This window comes from Lepidochelys kempii, chromosome 1 (assembly GCF_965140285.1).
Source record: "Lepidochelys kempii isolate rLepKem1 chromosome 1, rLepKem1.hap1, whole genome shotgun sequence".
NCBI lineage: Eukaryota > Metazoa > Chordata > Testudines > Cheloniidae > Lepidochelys > Lepidochelys kempii.
Window position 1 is genome coordinate 1174884 of NC_136380.1, and position 17498 is coordinate 1192381.

Sequence of the window (17498 nt, forward strand, 5' to 3'; positions counted from 1 at the left end):
CTCCTCGCCCCCCACTGTTCCTCCGACGTTTCTTGTCAACTGCTGGAAATAGCCCACCTTGATTATCACTACAAAAGGTTCCTCCCTGACACACTCCCCTGCTTCTAATAGCTCACCTTACCTGATCACTCTCATTACAGTGTGTAGGGTAACACCCATTGTTTCATGTTCTCTGTGTATAAATCTCCCCACTGTATCTTAAGTATACAGTAGGGCACGTAGTGGCTCATATTAACATTGTCTCTCCATCCAGGCATTTGTACTGCAAACATCACCCTGGGCCCTGGGAACGCCTCAGAGTTGAACACCTTCTCCCTTACTCCATGTCAGATTCCAACAAAACCGACTTCACCAACCCCTCCACCTTCATCCTGCTGGGCATTCCTGGCCTAGAGGCGGCCCATGTCTGGATCTCCATCCCCTTCTCCACCATGTACATCATAGCCGTCTTGGGGAACTTCATCATCCTGTTCATCGTCAAGACAGAACCAAGCCTCCATGGGCCCATGTACTATTTCCTCTGCATGCTGGCCGTCACCGACCTGGTCCTGTCTACATCCACCCTGCCCAAAATGCTGAGCATCTTCTGGTTCAATTCCAGGGAGATCGATTTCAGTTCCTGCCTCACCCAGATGTACTTCATTCACTCCTTCCTCGTGATGGAGTCTGGGATCTTCGTGGCCATGGCTCTGGATCGCTACGTGGCCATCTGTGATCCCCTGAGACATTCCACCATCCTGACAAACCTCGTGGTGGCCAAGATTGGACTGGCTGTGGTGCTCCGTGGCGGCATGGTCGTACTGCCCTACCCCTTCCTGGCAAGGCAGTGGCCATATTGCAGAACCAACATCATCCCCCACTCGTACTGAGAGCACATAGCCATAGTGAAGCTGGCCTGTGGCGACACCCGCGTCAGTAGTTACTACGGCCTCTTTGTAGTACTCTGTGTGAGGGGTCTGGATATGATTTTTATCGCTGTGTCCTATATCCAGATCCTCAGGGCCATCTTCAGCCTCCCCACGAGGGACGCCCGGCTCAAGGCTTTGGGGACCTGCAGCTCCCACCTCTGTGCCATCTTAACCTTTTAGATCCCAGTTCTCTTCTCCTCCCTCACACACCGGTTTGGCCAAAATGTGCCCCTGCATTTCCACATTCTCGTTGCCAACATGTCCCTCCTGGTGCCCCCCACACTCAACCCCATCATCTACGGGGTGAGGACCAAACAGATCCGGGGCAGGCTGCTCCCGCTCTTCACTCATAAAGGGATTTCAAGTTTTTTCCTGGTGCTCTGGCTCTCAGACTGAGCTCTGTGCAGAGCTGGCTGGTGACTTCGTTCTGTGCTCTCATCCCTGAATCACTTACTGGGCGGTCAGAGAGACATTAGACCAGGGGTGGGCAAACTTTTGGCAAGAGGGCCCCATTGGGCTTGCAAAACTGTATGGACGGCCACGTAGGGAAGGCTGTGCCCCCCCCAAACAGCCTGGCCCCGTCCCCTATTCGCCCCCTCCCACTTCCTAACCCCTGATTGATCCCCTCAGAACCCCCCACCCATCCACCCCCCCCCGCTCCTTGTCCCCTCACCGCCCCCTTCCAGGACCCCCCGCCCCTAACTGCCGCTCTGGGACCCCACCCCCTATCCAATCCCCCTGCTCCCTGTCCCCTGACTTTCCTGAACCCCTATCCACACCCTATCCCCTGACTGGCCCCCCAGGACTCCCACACATATCCAACCCCCCTGTTCCCCATCCCCTGACAGCGCCCCCCAGAACCTCCACCCCACCCAAGTGCCCCCTCTCTCCTGACTGCCCCCGGGACCTCCCGCCCCTTATCCAACACCCCCCGCCGCCCCGCATTAGACCCTTTCCTGACCTTACTGTGCTGTGTCACTGCGACAAACTGGGGAGTCGGGCGGTGTAGAACTCATTGGTTTGCCACCCTTCTAATTCCTGATCACTGGACCTCTGCAAATATAAGAGCATAAGAATGGCCAGACTGGGTCAGATCAAGGATCCATCTCGCCCAGTGTCCTGTCTTCCGACAGTGGCCAGTGCCAGGTGCCCCAGAGGGAATGAAGAGAACAGGCAACCAACCATCAGGTGATCCATCCCCCGTCACCCATTTCCAGCTGCTGGCAAACAGACACCATCCCTTCCCATCTTGGCCATTGATGGACCTTCACAACATGCTCTGGCAAGGAGTTCCACAGATTGGCTGTGTGTTGTGTGAAGAAATACTTCCTTTTCTTTGTTTTAAACTCTTGCCTATTAATTTCATTTGGTGACCGCTAGTTCTTGTGTTATGTGAAGGAGTAAATACCATTTCCTCATTTCCTTTCTTCACACCAGTCATGATTTTATAGACTTCTCTCATATTCCCCCTTAGTCGCCTCTTTTCCAAGCTGAAAAGTCCCAGTCTTATTAACCTCTCCTCATATGAAAGCTGTTCCAGCCCCCTAATGATTTTATTGCCCTTTTTTGAACCTTTTCCAATGCCAATAAATCTTTTTTGAGATGGGGCGACCACATTTGCGCGCAGTATTCAAGATGTGGGTGTACCAGGGATTTCTAGAGAGTCAATCTGATATTTTCCGCCTTATTTTCTCTCCCTTTCCTTGTACTCAGTGATTCCCAATAGTCTGTTCGCTTCTTTGACAGCCGCTGCCCATTGAGTGGATGTTTTCAGAGAACTAACCACCATGACCCTTGGATCCCTGCCTTTTCCCCCGCTTCTCCCCCCAAGGCCATGCCTCTGGTACACATCTTCCCTCCAGACCACAGCCCCTGCTCCACCTCCTGCCTCTTTGCCCCACTCCCTTTCTGCCTCTTGCCCCAAATGCCCACTGCTGCTGCTCGCTCTTGTTCTCCCCTCCCCGTCACTCGCTGGGTCACCTCCACCTCCCCGCCCCGCAGTTGGGATCCATCTGCTCCGGGGCTGGGACGGGAGCTGCTGCAGCCTGGCAAGGAGCCCGCAGTGAGTGCAGCGAGGATGCCACGCTGGGGCCGACAGGCCAGTCGGGATCGGTGCGGGAAGCCAGGAAGCCGTATAAAAGCAGCTGAGGGGTGGGAGGAGGGCTGTGTGGCAGGCAGACGAGGTTGTGCATCACACAGCTTGTGAGCCCTGAAGCTCAGCTACAAGGTCCTGAGGGCAGAGACCATTGTGTGGCCCATTTCCTTAGCTTTCAGCTCCCTTGTGTTCCTCCCAGCTGGGGGCCTGTAGAAGGCAGGGTCCCTGCAAAGGGGATGGGCTGGGAGCCCTTTGGCCTGAGCCAGGCCTCGGGAGCAGGGCAAGGGATCAGCTTTGAAGCTGGGAGGACAAGAGCCGAGAGAGGCAGAAGGATCAGCCCCGCATTAGCTGGGAAGACGGGATGCTGGGCAGAGGTGGGATGGCTTCGATAGCTCACAGGGCAGGAGATACACTGCCCACCTGACATTAGCCGGCTATTGACACATGTATACGGACACCTTGTCTGGAACTGCAGGGCACGCGTTGCCCAGGGGCTGAAGCTGGACAGGGAAGCTGAGTCTAACGTCTCCTCTACATGACGCTTTTGATCACTACATTTAGAAGCTCTGTAGCTAGGCTGCTAGGCAGCGTTATCCCCGTGTCATGGATGGACTGAGTCCTGCAGAGGTAAAGTGATTCACCCAAGGACATACAATGAGTCGGTGGCAGAGCTGAGAAGAGGAACTGGGAGTCCTGACACCACCACACGCCCCTCCCTCCCCAGCACCAGTGCTGTGGCCATGAACTGGCATTGCTCCCCTGCATTGTATTAGACACACTGAGGCTATTTGTGTCTCGTGATCAGTGGAGATGCAGTTATTAAACGGGAGGAATTTATAAAAGAAACTGTGGCCACAAAACAGATTTCCACACAGCTCAGTTTTCAGTCCCCTCTTGCTTGTTTACCAGGGATGACACGTCGCCTGGAACGCTGCACAGCGCATCGACCTCAACGATGTGCTGCAAGGAACTACATCAGTGCAGTGTGCGAGTCAGCAGCCCTGATTAGAGCCCTTGGCTAGCAGAATACAAACCATAATAAATAGTCATCTTCCCTCCCAGCTCACTGGTCTCTGCTGATGCTTTATCTCCAATTAAATAACTTGGGCCAAATACTCCAATGGTGTCAGTGGGTGCATGGGCCGGATGAGCCAGGCCTGAGAGAGACTAAGTGATGGGTCAGCAGCTAGGGACTTGTGGGCTATATTCTTGGCTTAAGACACTTCCTTTCATGCTGCCGCAGTTTCCCCATCTGTCAGAGGGGGATACCTCCTGGGAGTAGTGAGCAATAGACTGAAGCACCTGTCAGCGGTGTCCATGTGTCACCGCGCCTCAGTGGGACACAGCCGAGGACGCCAAATTCAGAACAAACTGCTGAGAAATGGGGCAGACTCACCCCAGATGGGCGGTTGTTCTATCATTAGATTAAACCAGTGGTTCTCAACCTTTGCTGCAGCCGGCACCCCTTGGTTCTCAAAATGTGTTCTCGCCCCCCTGATCAAAAATTGTTAAGTAGGTCAGTTCTTTAAACCTGTTTGTATATTACAGCAATCGTTAAAAATGTATAATGTTAATAAATACATAGGTTTGCTACTTGTACTTACGAGCCTGTGCTTAATTTGTGTTTTCGATGATTTACCTTCTAAAAAAACCTGGCATTTCTCGCACCCCCTGAAAGGGCATCTTGTACCCCCAGCTGCTGCGTGTACACCAGGTTAAGAACTACTGGATTATACCAAGCCAGTAACAAACGTATCATAGAATACCAGGGTTGGAAGGGACCTCAGGAGGTATCTAGTCCAACCCCTGCTCAAAGCAGGACCAATCCCCAACATCTGTCTCACCACACTAGTTAACTAGAAGCCAAAAATGCGGTGTCCTGATGCATCCCAGCCCTTGGCTCACCACCCGGACTCTGGACACCACGATGAGCACTCAGTGACAATCTATTTCACCACATTTAGCTTCCTAATCTCAAGAGACACTTAAGGTTAAATAGTAAAAGAAAAGAAGAAGAGTTACAAATGGTTAATAGATCAGATACATGCAAGTGGTCTTTCAGTGTTCAGAGATGAGTTTCATAGCAGTGATGGAATGCACTCCTAGCTTGAAAAGTCTCTAGAAATTACCGAAGTAGGTTGGGGATCACCAGCCTTGTTCAGAGCTTCCTTGTTGGAAACCCAGTGCAGAGAAATGAAGACAAGGGGTCCTTCTATATTCTCTGTCCTCTGCATGGAATTTTATAGCCCCAAACAAAGCCCACAGCCCAGGTGCCTGTAAAATTACTGGCCCAAGTGGTCCAGGGTCTCATGAGCATGTCACATCCCCTCACATCCTTTGATGAGTCACAAGGGAAGCCATTGATAATATTTTTGCAGAGGTGTGTTTCTTCTATGGCCATTGTGAGAGCTCAGTGATCTTGTTGGCTCTCAGTACATATCTGCTGGCCTTATCTACCTGAGGGGTTGTCAAGGTTCCTTCCCCACTCTGAACTCTAGGGTACGGATGTGGGGACCTGCAATAAAACCTCCTAAGCTTACTTTTATCAGCTTAGGTTAAAACTTCCTCAAGGTACAAATTAATTTTACCCTTTGCCCTTGGAATTTCCACTGCCACCACCAAACTTTAATTGGGTTTACTGGGAAACGTAGTTTGGACACGTCTTTCCCCCCAAAATCCTCCCAACCCTTGCACCCCACTTCCTGGGGAGGGTTTGGTAAAAATCCTCACCAATCTGCATAGGTGACCACAGACCCAAGCCCTTGGATCTTAGAACAATGAAAAAGCATTCAATTTTCTTACAAGAAGACTTTTAATAGAAGTAAAGGAATCACCTCTGTAAAATCAGGATGGTAGATACCTTACAGGGTAATTAGATTCAAAACATAGAGAATCCCTCTAGGCAAAACCTTAAGTTACAAAAAAGACACACAGACAGGAATAGTCATTCTATTCAGCACAGTTCTTTTCTCAGCCATTTAAAGAAATCATAATCTAACACATACCTAGCTAGATTACTTACTAAAAGTTCTAAGACTCCCTTCCTGTTCCATCCCCGGCAAAAGCATCATACAGACAGACACAGACCCTTTGTTTCTCTCCCTCCTCCCAGCTTTTGAAAGTATCTTGTCTCCTCATTTGTCATTTTGGTCAGGTGCCAGCGAGGTTACCTTTAGCTTCTTAACCCTTTACAGGTGAGAGGAGCTTTCCCCTGGCCAGGAGGGATTTCAAAGGGGTTTACCCTTCCCTTTATATTTATGACACCTGCCCTGATGAGGTGTGAACGGCCTCCCTGCTCTTGGAGAGTTTTTGCCTGGGCTTGCTTTAAGCCATCAGGACACATTTTCAGCCTCATAACTATATACATGAAATTATAACCTACAACATTACTGTAACAATTACTATAACATCACTATAACAGTCATGCTCAGGGCATCATGAGCCTTCCAAAGGCTTCTTAACCCTTTACAGGTGAGAGGATTTTTCCTCTGGCCAGGAGGGATTTTAAAGGGGTTTACCCTTCCCTTTATATTTATGATGGGGGTGTTACCTAGGAACACAACACGTGTGAAAGATACAAGTCCATGGCCAATAATCATAACTTCAGACACAAAGATGATACACACGTTTACACAGGATAATCCTACTTAACAAATCGTAACTTTCCCTTTGACACCTGAGATGACATACTTTGTAAAACCATTATTGTAGTTGCATATCTGTGTCAGCAGCGATGACAAAATATGTTCCATCGTACAGCACCACACTGTGTTCTCGTCCCACGATGGTGCTACAGCTGCTAGCCACAATTCTGGTGGGATTCTCCAATGAGGTGTCTCCCCCTCGACCCATCTTCCCAGCAGGCCTGATCGGTGAGGGGTTCTCAGTCCCTGCCTCCTGGGTGGGTCCTTGCAGAGTGGGAATGTGTGTGCATCTGTTTGTGCATGTCAGTGTCTGTGTGTGTCTGTGCGTGCGTGTCCCTCTGTGTGTGTGTTCATAGAATGATAGAAGATCAGGGTTGGAAGGGACCTCAGGAGGTCATCGAGTCCAACGCCCTGCTCAAAGCAGGACCGATCCCTGACTAAATCATCCCAGCCAGGGCTTTGTCAAGCGTGACCTTAAAAACTTCTAAGGAAGGAGATTCCACCACCTCCCTAGGTAACGCATTCCAGTGTTTCATCACCCTCCTAGTGAAAAAGTTTTTCCTAATATCCAATCTAAACCTCCCCCACTGCAACTTGAGACCATTACTCCTCGTTCTGTCATCTGCTACCACTGAGAACAGTCTAGATCCATCCTCCTTGGAACCTCCTTTCAGGTAGTTGAAAGCAGCTATCAAATCCCCCCTCATTCTTCTCTTCTGCAGGCTAAACAATCCCAGCTCCCTCAGCCTCTCCTTATAAGTCATGTGTTCCAGACCCCTAATCATTTTTGTTGCCCTTCGCTGGACTCTTTCCAATTTTTCCACATCCTTCTTGTAGTGTGAGGCTCAAAACTGGACACAGTACTCCAGATGAAGCCTCACCAATGTCGAATAGAGGGGGATGATCACGTCCCTCGATCTGCTGGCTATGCCCCTACTTATACATCCCAAAATGCCATTGGCCTTCTTGGCAACAAGGGCACACTGTTGACTCATATCCACTTCTCGTCCACTGTCACCCCTAGGTCCTTTTTTGCAGAACTGCTGCCTAGCCTTTCGGTCCCTCGTCTGTAGCTGTGCATGGGATTCTTCTGTCCTAAGTGCAGGACTCTGCACTTGTCCTTGTTGAACCTCATCAGATTTCTTTTAGCCCAATCCTCTAATTTGCCTAGGTTCCTCTGTATCCTACTGGGGGGAGGGATAGCTCAGTGGTTTGAGCATGGGCCTGCTAAACCAAGGGTTGTGAGTTAAATCCTTGAGAGGGCCATTTGGGATCAGGGCAAAAACTGGGGATTGGTCCTGCTTTGAGCAGGGGGTTGGAGTAGATGACCTCCTGAGGTCTCTTCCAACCCTGATATCCTATGATTCTATCCCTACCCTCCAACGTATCTACCTCTCCTCCCAGTTTAGTGTCATCTGCAAACTTGCTGAGGGTGCAATTCACACCATCCTCCAGATCATTTATGAAGATATTGAACAAAACCGGCCCCAGGACCGACCCTTGGGGCACTCCACTTGATACCGGCTGCCAACTAGACATGGAGTCATTGATCACTACCCGTTGAGCCCGACAATCTAGCCAACTTTCTACCCACCTTATAGTGCATTCATCCAGCCCATACTTCTTTAACTTGCTGGCAAGAATACTGTGGGAGACAGTGTCAAAAGCTTTGCTAAAGTCAAGGAACAACACGTCCACCGCTTTCCCTTCATCCACAGAGCCAGTTATCTCGTCATAGAAAGTAATTAGATTAATCAGGTATGACTTGCCCTTGGTGAATCCATGCTGACTGGGCACTACATTTGCCTTTTTCCAGTTTCTGGGACTTCCCCGGATTGCCATGAGTTTTCAAAGATAATGGCCAATGGCTCTGCAATCACAGCCACCAACTCCTTTAGCGCTCTCGGATGCAACGCATCCGGCCTCATGGACTTGTGCACATCCAGCTTTTCTAAATAGTCCCGAACCACCTCTTTCTCCACAGAGGGCTGGCCATCTCTTCCCCATGCTGTGCTGCCCAGTGCAGCAGTCTGGGAGCTGACCTTGTTCATGAAGACAGAGGAAAAAAAACATTGAGTACTTTAGCTTTTTCCACATCCTCTCTCACTAGGTTGCCTCCCTCTTTCAGTAAGGGGCCCACACTTTCCTTGACTTTCTTCTTGTTGCTAACATACCTGAAGAAACCCTTCTTGTTACTCTTAATATCTCTTGCTAGCTGCAACTCCAGGTGTGATTTGGCCTTCCTGATTTCACTCCTGCAAGCCCGAGCAATACTTTTATACTCTTCCCTTGTCATTTGTCCAATCTTCCACTTCTTGTAAGCTTCTTTTTTGTGTTTAAGATCAGCAAGGACTTCACTGTTAAGCCAAGCTGGTCGCCTGCCAAATTTACTATTCTTTTGACATATTGGGATGGTTTGTCCCTGCAACCTCAATAAGGATTCTTTAAAATACAGCCAGCTCTCCTGGACTCCTTTCCCCCTCATGTTATTCTCCCAGGGGATCCTGCCCATCAGTTCCCTGAGGGAATCAAAGTCTGCTTTTCTGAAGTCCAGGGTCCATATTCTGCTGCTCTCCTTTCTTCCCTGTGTCAGGATCCTGAACTCGACCATCTCATGGTCACTGCCTCCCAGGTTTCCATCCACTTTTGCTTCCTCCACTAATTCTTCCCAGTTTGTGAGCAGCAGGTCAAGAAGAGCTCTGCCCCTAGTTGGTTCCTCCAGCACTTGCACAGGAAATTGTCCCCCACACTTTCCAAAAACTTCCTGGATTGTCTGTGCATCGCTTTATTGCTCTCCCAGCAGATATCAGGGTGATTGAAGTCTCCCATGAGAACCAGGGACTCCATAGTTGAAGGCTGTTATCAAATCCACCCTCACTCTTCTCTTCTGCAGACTAAATAAGACCAGTTCCCTCCGCTTCTCCCTGTAAGTCATCTGCCCAAAGTCCCTAATTATTTTCATTGCTTTCAGCTGGACTTTGTCCAATTTGTCCACATCCCTTCTGTAGCGTGGGGCCCAAAACTGGACACACTACTCCAGATGAGGCCTCACCAGTGTCGAATAGAGGGGAACAATCACGTCCCTCGATCTGCTGGCAATGCCCCTACTAACACAGCCCAGTATGCCGTTGGCCTTCTTGGCAACAAGAGCACACTGCTGACTCATATCCAGCTTCTTGTCCACTGTAATCCCCAGGTCCTTTTCTTCAGAACTTCTGCTTAGCCAGTTAGTCCCCAGCCTGTAGCAGTGCATGGGATTCGTCCATTCTGAGTGGAGGACTCTGCACTTGTCCTTGTTGAACCTCATCAGATTTCTTTTGGCCCAATCCTCCAATTTGTTTAGGTCACTCTGGACCCTATCCCGACCCTCCAGCACATCTACCTCTCCCCCCATTCTAGTGTCATCTGCGAACTTGCTGAGGGTGCAATCGATCCGATCATCCAGATCATTAATAAAGATGGTGAAGAAAACTGGACCTAGGACCAACCCTTGGGGTACTCCTGTTGATACCAGTTGCCAACTAGACTGTCAGGGTTCCCTCCCCACTCTGAACTCTGGGGTACAGATGTGGGGATGTGCATGAAAGATCCCCTAAGCTTATTTCTACCAGCTTAGCTTAAAAACTTCCCCAAGGCACAAATCCTTCCTTGCCCTTGGATGGGATTTCTGCCACCACCAAGTGAGTTAGAGAAAGTTTCAGGAAAAGGCCACTTGGAATTCCTGTTTCCCCAAAATATCCCCCTAAGCCTCTTCACCCCCTTTCCTGGGGAGGCTTGAGAATAATATACCAACAAAATAGGTAAACAAAATGAGCGCAGACCAGACCCATGGGTTTTTAGGACACTAAAAATCAATCAGATTCTTAAAAACAGAACTTTATTATAAAGAAAAAAGTAAAAGAAGCACCTCTGTAAAATCAGGATGGAAGGTAATTTTGCAGGGTAATAAGATTTAAAACACAGAGGATTCCCCTCTAGGCAAAACTTCAAAGTTACAAAAAACAGAAATAAACCTCCCTCTTATCATAGCGAAAATTCACAAGCTAAAATAAAAGATAATCTAATACATTTTCTTGCTTTACCGACAATTTTTGTAATTTTAAATGCTTATTTCAGGTGAGGTTTTAGGAGAGGTTTTTTTCCTGCCTGGTCCCTCTCTTTCACCTGAGAGAACACAAAACAAAAGAAAGCACAACAAAACCTCCTCCCACAGATTTGAAAGGATCTTCTTCCTTTATTGGTCCTTTTAGTCAGGTGCCAGCCAGGTTATTTGAGCTTCCTAACTCCTTACTGTTAGGATATAGATATTAAGGCCTGTCTATAAAGGCCTATATTTTAAGAATTTAGGTGTATTCTTACCGCTTGGCTAGTTCTAGAGGTATAAAAGAAAGAAATCACTGTCTGCCGGTGTAAGGGCCTTCTCTTACTGTGACAGTCTGAGGCCCTGTTCTTAGGCTAAGGCCTTTGGCTAAGCAGCAGAGGCAGCCATAAGCTGGGAAGCGACCGGTCACCTCCTCACATTCCAAACTAGTCACATTGAAATAAGGTGCTATTGGGCTGTTAGGCACTATCAGGACAGGATTGTATTCCTATCACCTCCAGAGAAAGGGAAGTGCCTAGAAAATGTAAAAGGAAACTTAGTTTGATAGCATCCTGTCTGGCAAGAACTCACTTATCAATAGCTGGGATGTGAAATCCTCACTTCTGTATTGTTTTGTCATTATAGTTCCCACTTTGCTGTTGTTTGTCTGTATAATCTCTGTCTTGTTCTGTGATTGTTCCTGTCTGCTGTATAATTAATTTTGCTGGGTGCAAACTAATGAAGGTGGTGGGATATAATTGGTTACATAATCATGTTACAATATGTTAGGATTGGTTAGTTAAATTTCAGAAAAATGATTGGTTAGGGTATAGCTAAGCAGAATTCAAGTTTTACTATATAATCTGTAGTCAATGAGGAAGTGAGTGGATGTGGGTGGGAGGGTGGGTGGGGGAGGGAGATGGGAATAGGGGTAAGAAAATTGGAATCATGTTTTGCTAAAGGGGGAAATGGGAACAGGGAATGGGAGTAAGGAAGTTGGAATCATGTTTGCCTAAGGACAGGAATGGGAACAGGGACACAGGTGTAAGGCTCTGTGGTGTCAGAGCTGGGAAGGAGGATATTAAGGAAGGAAAATGTAATCATGCTTGCTGGAAGTTCACCCCAATAAACATCGAATTGTTTGCACCTTTGGACTTCGGGTATTGTTGCTCTCTGTTCATGCGAGAAGGACCAGGGAAGTAAGTGAGTGAAGGAATAAGTCCCCTAACACTTACAGGTAAAGGAGAGATTTTATTCTTCCCTTATCTGAATGGGTATGATGAAGATTATTTTGCAGGCTACAAGAGGTCAAAGGGGGAAGGAGAAAGAGAGCAAAGAACCGGTTAACTCAGGAGCTAGAAAGCTCAGTCTGATGTTAAGATGCTGGCCCCAGTCCAAGGTCACGGTGCTAGAGGAAATGTCTGAAGCTGCGTTTCTCTCTCAAGTTGCAGTGGGGGAGGTTTAGGTTGGATATTAGGAAAAACTTTTTCACTAGGAGGGTGGTGAAACACTGGAATGCGTTGCCTAGGGAGGTGGTGGAATCTCCTTCCTTAGAAGTTTTTAAGGTCAGGCTTGATAAAGCCCTGGCTGGGATGATTTAATTGGGGATTGGTCCTGCTTTTGAGCAGGGGGTTGGACTAGATGACCTCCTGAGGTCCCTTCCAACCCTGATATTCTATGATTCTATGATTCTCTCACCCAACCACAGCCAGCCATGAGATAAGAAAACGTACACTGAACCAGGGCTGCAGAAATGGAAAACACTGGCGAGAGGGGGGAGCAGAGCTTCGTGTCCCTGGAGCCATTGTGTTTTGGGAAAGCAGAGAAGACCACAGAAAGCCGGTTTGGACTGGTACTAAGAGCACCAGGAACAGAGGTCACAGAATGGAACACCCCCAAAGGAGCCCAGGATTTAAAACCCTCCTGAGAGCTGAAGCAATTAGGAGATTGGCAGAGGACCCTGGACGACCTGTGTGCACAGGACAGAACTCCCATCCACCCTTCCCCCTCTTCTTCTTATGTTACACCGAGGCCTGGCCAGCCTCGGGTAGTGAGTGTGTGAGTATGAAATGGGTTAGGGCTTGGGGCACTAATGCTTTCTTCCTTCGTCTGAGTGTCATGGGGAACACCCATCACTCTCCACTGTTATTTTATTATTTTAGCAATAAAGCTTTGAAACTTCGACACTTGGTGTGTTCTGTCATCTCCTCCCCCAAGTGCCTCAGCCTGACCACTTGATGCCTCAGGCAGATTGGCAACAGAAAACTGTCACAACAGGAGTGTCTGACCCAGAGGGGAGCCCAGAGAGGGAAGTCCAGATGGAAGGTGAGCGGGGACCGGAGAGTCCACCCACCTTTAATAGGGAGGCTCTTTCCCAGGAGGAGGGTGAAAAATCTGCATTTAAGATGCCAGACCCCTCTCCTGTGAATCAGGTTTTATGGAAAGACTGGGGGTCAGATCTTCTGGAGTGGAGCACACCCCAGCTAACCTTTTGGGAACAGAGAGTGGGGTATCCAAGGGGGTCTTACCAATCCAAAGCACTCCATTTGAAAGATTTTCTTGCTACGCTTGTATTCAGTTTTCTTAGACATAGACTTGCGTGCTCTATTTTATTTTGCTTGGTTATTCACTTTGTTCCATGTGTGGAATTAATTTTGGTTTGTGGACCAATATGGGGGTGATGTGTGGCAGGGGTGGGGCATGTGTCCTCCCCTTTAGCTTGTGCCCGCCCACTGTGGGTTTGGAGTGTGGGAGGGGGCTCAGGGCTGGGGCAGAGGGTTCGGATGTGGGCATACAAAGACTTTGGCTGGAGTTGCTGTCTCTGGGGTGGGACCAGGGATGCGGATTTGAGGGAGCAGGAAGGGGCTCAGGGCTGGGGCAAAGGATTAGCATGGAGAGGGATGCAGGCTCTGGGGGTAGGGCTGGGGTTGACAGACTTAGGGTGCAGGCTGCCCCGTGGTGCCCAATCTTTAGATTGTGTATTAATTATATTGGTTACTTAAGAATCCCCAGTTATCACTTTAAGGACTGATAGGTTCTTGTCCCAAAATCAGGCCCAGTAGTCTTTAAATTATTATATAGTTGAGAACCCTGATGTGCACAGTTACAACAACCACACTATAGGAACTTTTTTATATTTAATATAATTTATTAATAGATTTTCACAGTCACAAACACCCCAACTTAACAAGATAGATAGAGCATGTACATCTGCACGTCCATAGACTCACACCATCCCTTGTAGAACCCCCTGAAGTGTTAGTTATCATCTTCCTCATCACCATCACCTTCCCCATCATCACCAGTGGCCATCATTCTGGCACCTTCCAAGGACCCCATCTCCTTCTCCTACTGCCCCTTGGCTGGGATGCCACTTTAATAATATATTATGCTGACACCGTTATGTTTGATGCATATTCAGTAGGGGATTTCCCCCCTTTTCCTTATTTGTATTACCTTACTTTACCAATGTTGGAGTATCTTTTCCTATAGGTTAGTACATCAATGATCTCAACTTATTATCATATATGTAAATTCATTACTATGTCCCTTTTGTGGTTAGGTGTCAAGTTTGTTATTTCTATCCGAAGAGGTTATTCCGGGGTTTTCCAAGTTGTGGTGGACCTGTTACATTTAAAAGGGTATGAACTTAGGAAGGCCCCTGTTTCAACCTGCTTTAACACATCATATGTGGACTTTCTGCTTTAGCTCATCACCATCTATCTGGGTGAAAGGTCCCAGACATTTGTATGCTAACTTTGCCTTAGCTCAACTTGCAGGATGTGGTCTGCAGGTCCCTTGCCTTACAGCCAAACTACTTTTATATAAACCAATTATAACCTATTATAATAAAAAATCATCAAAACCATAAGGCAATAAGCCATGGGTTAATGACCCAAGGTTTCCCTCCACCCTGCAGTAACTAGACACTGCCAGATCCCTCTGTCCAGTTGAAAACTGAGTACCTGGCAACTTGAAATGGCACCTGGACACAGAAACCAAAACCCAGGTCTGGCTGCTGCCAGAAAGAGCAGCTGAATGTGCAAGAGGGTGGCGGGAGCTGGTGCAGTGGAAGGACAGAGTCCTCTTCCCAGAAGTAACGTGGGGTAGTGTGGGGGGAAGACTGCGGGGGGCCCCAGGCTGAGGGGTGGGGTAAGGAGGAGTCATGTGGGGAGGTCATGTGTCCTTCCCTTTAGCTTGTGCCCGCCCAGTGTGGGGGGGGCACCAGGAATTTATGAGTGCAGGTGACTCAAGCTGAACAAGGAAAGTGAGAGTGACAATTTCAGTGTGTGTGATGGGGAGCGGGGAAAACACTCGTTCAGTGTCCTTTGCTCTGTACCTCGGCTTGCTTTTCTCCTCTGGTACGGACCACAAGGCAGTCTTTTTCAGGACATGGATGTCTGTCTTCTATAAAAATTCAAAATTTGATCTCAGAGACCTCTAGTTCAATAGATATACTGCTGCGACACTCTCTACTCCCAGAGCAACACCCTGGCACCCTCTGGATTCACCTCTGTTATATCATTGCAACAAATCTTGTACAAAATATGTCACGTGAGGTGTCAGTGGAGTATGGTGCTTTGCCAAATATGATTATCCTGTTTTTATACATGTCTCATTTTTGTATTTTAAGTCATTAATATTGACTATCTACTTGCATTTCAATGTGTTTGCTCCTGTGGTAACTCCCACAAGGTAGTTTACACCCAGTCTAGCCAGCACATGCGAATGGACTATTCAAGTTGGTGGCCCCTCAATGAATACAATGGTGCATGGAAGAAACTTATCCCCATCCGATGGACTCTCCTGTGGATGTTCTAGCCAGAATATGGATAACGGTCCCTACTAAGACACATCGAAGCATGAAAAGACAAGTGACCAGCTCATGTAAAACTGGACTCCCTCTTGTGCCTGAACTTTCCCACTAACTGTACTGTGGGCTTTTGCTTGGAAAAATTAAGATCCATCCACAGGGCAGACACTATGAAAGACTAGGAGTACTTGTGGCACCTTAGAGACTAACCAATTTATTTGAGCATAAGCTTTCGTGAGCTACAGCTCACTTCATCGAATGCATTTCAGTGGAAAATACAGTGGGGAGATTTATATACATAGAGAACATGAAACAATTGGTGTTACCTACACACTGTAACCAGAGTGATCACTTAAGGTGAGCTATTACCAGCAGGAGAGTAGGCGGGGGGTGGGTGGGTGGGAAATCCTTTTGTCTTGATAATCAAGGTGGGCCATTTCCAGCAGTTGACAAGAATGTCTGAGGAACAGTGGGGGGTGGAGGGAGGGAATAAACATGGGGAAATAGTTTTACTTTGTGTAATGACCCATCCACTCCCAGTCTCTATTAAGGCCTAAGTTAATTGTATCCAGTTTGCAGATTAATTCCAATTCAGCAGCCTCTCGTTGGAGTCTCTTTTTGAAGTTTTTTTGTTGAAGAATTGCAACTTTTAGGTCTGTAATCAAGTGACCAAAGAGATTGAAGTGTTCTGCAGCTGGTTTTTGAATGTTATAATTCTTGACGTCTGATTTGTGTCCATTTATTCTTTTGTGTGGAGGCTGTCCAGTTTGGCCAATGTACATGGCAGAGGGGCACTGCTGGCCCATGATGGCATACATCACTTTGGTAGATGGGCAGGTGAACGAGCCTCTGATAGTGTGGCTGATGTGATTAGGCCCTGTGATGGTGTCCCCTGAATAGATATGTGGGCACAGTTGGCAACAGGCTTTGTTGCAAGGATAGGTTCCTGGGTTAGTGGTTCTGTTGTGTGGTATGTGGTTGCTGGTGAGTATTTGCTTCAGGTTGGGGGGCTGTCTGTAAGCAAGGACTGGCCTGTCTCCCAAGACTGTGACTGGGCAGATGGTCCCCAGCTGGAAAGGAGAAATCCCAGCCTGTGTATGGAAGATTGGGGAACTGTTGGTACCATTAGGGTGAGACATGGCTTGACTCAAATCCTGTCTACTTTATAGGACTCAGATTGTGATTTTTTTTATTTCTTGAGTGATCTACATTACTTATAAGCACTTAAAATCTACTTTTTGCAGTTAATAAATCTGGTTTATATTTTTTACCTAAAACACTCCATTGTTTGAAGTGAAAGGGAAATCTTCTCATGAAAAGGGGCTGGTGCATTGAGGGAGGGGCAGACTGGGTAATAAACAAGAGTATATATATATATATAAATTTTAAACCTAACCAATGTCCCTTATGTGACTTGCCACCAGATGTCAGAACATGTTAGTGGAGTGGATCTAATATTTATTTAATTTTCTCTCTTTTATATTAGAATTAGATACAGTGCTTCTGCCACAAATTTTGCTAAGTTATCTGCCAAAAGCCCAAGTAGCCCCGGGAATCCCGGTTATGGTGGGCACCCTGACCAAAATCTGAAACGACTCTCTTGCAGCTGGGGTTGGGTAAGGGAGGTGAAAATGATTCAGTATTTGATGGGGGTAGGGAGTAGAGGAGCAAGATATGATGGAAAGAGGAGGAGCAGGGACAGAGCCTTGCCAGAAGAGGTGGGGGTACAGCGTGGGGTTTTGGGGTCCATTACCACTAATTAGGAAGGTGGAAACCTAATGAGTTCTACATAGACCAATTCCCCACGTTCTCATGCTGACACTGCACACTAAGGTCAGGAAAAGGTTTAGGTCTCTTTGACTGTCCAGTAAGTGATTCAGGGAAGAGGGTGCAGCACTATGCACCAGCCACCTCTGCACGCAGCTCGGTCTGAGAGTCAGAACACCAGGAGAGAACT

General features: G+C 47.7%; 1 pseudogene; it reads left to right on the forward strand.

The window, feature by feature from the left end:
- Positions 1-323: 323 nt before the first annotated feature.
- On the forward strand, positions 324-1304 carry LOC140913276 (olfactory receptor 52M1-like; annotated as a pseudogene).
- The last annotated feature ends 16194 nt before the right edge of the window (positions 1305-17498 follow it).